Here is a 2,728-nt window from a genome sequence, read left to right on the forward strand (position 1 = left end):
GACAAGGGGAAACAGCTAGCCTTCGTCCAAAGGTTAGGAAATCTGCCTCACTAATCAGCACATAATATCTCTTTGTTTAATCAACTTTGCTTTGTTTCCCCTATTCCAGTCTTTACGCTAAGCTAAGCTAAGCTAAGCCAACCACATACAACTCTCAGCAAACAAAAAGCTAAAAAGTGTATTCCCCAAACTGTCAAGCTACGCCCTCACAGAAGGCACTGCATGGAATTAGTCTCTTTCTCCGTCTACTGTCACTGCAAACATAAACCGAAAACCACGGTATTTAAAATATAAGGTAGCATGGAACCTATGCACCATTTAGTTTATATTGTTTGTCAAGAACCTGTTACAAGACGAGCCTTCTCTCTCGTGAGCCCCACTGTATCGAAGTTACTCATACTTTAACACATGCTTGAGGACAAACCAACATGACAGCCCAAAAAATTAAAAAATGTCACAGTATCCCATTAACTAAAAACACTAAACATAATATAATGTTATAAATAAAGACGGAACGAAAATACGAATTAAGCCCAAAACTTTAAAAAGGATAACAAACATGCACCCACGTAAGGCTAAGCACAGAAAACCGACAGTTAAGACTAAGAGAAAACAATCCATCGTAACATTAAAAAGGTAAGAACATGTTTTCAGTTGTATGACTTGGCTTCGTAATGTCAAGGCACTGTATAGCTTAAATAAGATTGTTCATGGCTGTTAAGTGTTCAACAAGATTTGAGTACACTAAAAAATAATGTTACAAAAAAAAAAAACTACATCAAACATAATAAATCTTACTGTACACTGTGAACAATCCCAACAACGTGTGAGAAAGGGTGATAAGTGTTTGGCCAGGGAAGTACTGCAAATATCTTACATATGAAACAACGCCCTCCATAGCGTACTGAAACTACTGTGAGATGTAGGTATTGGCTCCGCATAATTGTCAGTTATTGCCAGCTAACTGTGGAGGGAAAAACATGGCTGCCACTGATAAAACTCTCTGACCAACCTACGGTATCTAAAGTCTGGAGAAAACACACTTTTTTTTAAATGAGTAAAAACACACTCAACTGTATATTTGCAAACTGTGGAAATGTTATCGAGTGCAGGTTGTTTTTTTTAAAAGGAATGTGTAATGTGCTCGAGTTGTGGTCACACAGACAAAAACATGAACATGCTGAAGGAAGAAATATAACTGAGTTAAAGTGGAATCTAACAGATATATAACCGAGTTTAACTGTTTAAAAGGTCACGAGAGCTGGTTTGTACTCACACAGAGGCATCGACTGAAATATAAAATCCGGAAGTGTTCAACTTTTTTGAATAAAATGGATAGCATGAGTGCTGGTTTTGAAGAAGAAATAATCGATTACAGTGTCTTTTCTGAGACTACCACCAGGTCAGAAATCTTCAGATTCCACACATAGTGGCTTTAAAGTTGTTGTTCTGGTGATATTTTATATTTTACTATCAACAAATCCCATGAAAAGACCAAGAGAAACCACAAATTGATTCGCTAAAGTCTGATGCAGCTTACTTCTCTGCCCAGATTTAAAAGAGCTTTATCTCATTATGTCAAAGATGTCTACCTAAGTCACCATGGTAACCAGGGGCCGGTATCGTAGTACCACTTTATAACTCAAGAGGTGATAGTAAGTCACTGTAGAGTCCAGCTGAAGATGGTGGGATAGTAGCATTGCCCGTAGTTGGCTTATAAATGGAACTGTAAATGCAATGATGGACCCTTTGGCATGCTATTATCACCACCAACACCACCAAGAAACTATGTTCAAGGACAAATAAAAGATAACATTGGTCTTTCATTCCACCTCTTGGCGAGTGAAGGAATGAATTTTGATGCTGGGCAACATCTCTGTTTGCCTGAACAGGTGTCAGTGATAACACGGTCTATTTAGAGATAGCTTATAAAGACGTTATGGGAGGGAGTGTGCATTTCTTTGTTTACTTATGATAAACATGGACACAACAGCTTTCTGGTGATATGCTTCCACCACCCGGGGTGTGACTTTTAACAGGAGGCCAATTCTAGATTACTCTAGATAACTCTAATGGAAATATATCAAATGGTAAAATGTTTGGTATTGTGCAAGGACACAGAATACAAATAATTTCCATAACAATTGATTTAGAAAATGATTTGAACGCATGCCAACACAGAAAGACAGACTGTTTCTGGTCTTTTTATGGGAACAAAATATAGAATATCACCGGCCTCAGCCTTTTTTGCCTTCAGTAAAAGTTTCTGTAGTAAAAAGGTTATCTTGCAGGTTTAATTCATGGAATAACTGACCTTTTTTTAACAGCAGCGCATTTCAACATGTCATAACAGAAAAAATACAAGTGTAACGAATAACATTGATGAAATTGTGCATGCTGGCTCCTAAAGATGGCTGACTGGGATTTAGCCATTGTTAATGTTATCAGTTCCATTTGTGTTTTTCCTGCTCTGACCAGTTAAAAATGTCTGCTGTGAAAAGAGCCTGTAACAGCCTGATGTTGAGGGTGAAAGGATCACATCGAAAGGGATTTAGACATGGAAGAGTGAGAACCTGAAATCTGCTGGATATAGATAGAATCCACGAATGGATGTGACCACACATTGTTACAGGATGATGTGGTTTCCAACGTGATGACAAACATCCTTAAGGGGGTTCAAAGTGTTTTCCCAGAAAAGGGAAGAATGAGTGGAAGTGGTAGTCATGTG

Source organism: Acanthopagrus latus, chromosome 22, assembly GCF_904848185.1.
Source record: "Acanthopagrus latus isolate v.2019 chromosome 22, fAcaLat1.1, whole genome shotgun sequence".
In the NCBI taxonomy this organism is placed as follows: Eukaryota; Metazoa; Chordata; class Actinopteri; order Spariformes; family Sparidae; genus Acanthopagrus; species Acanthopagrus latus.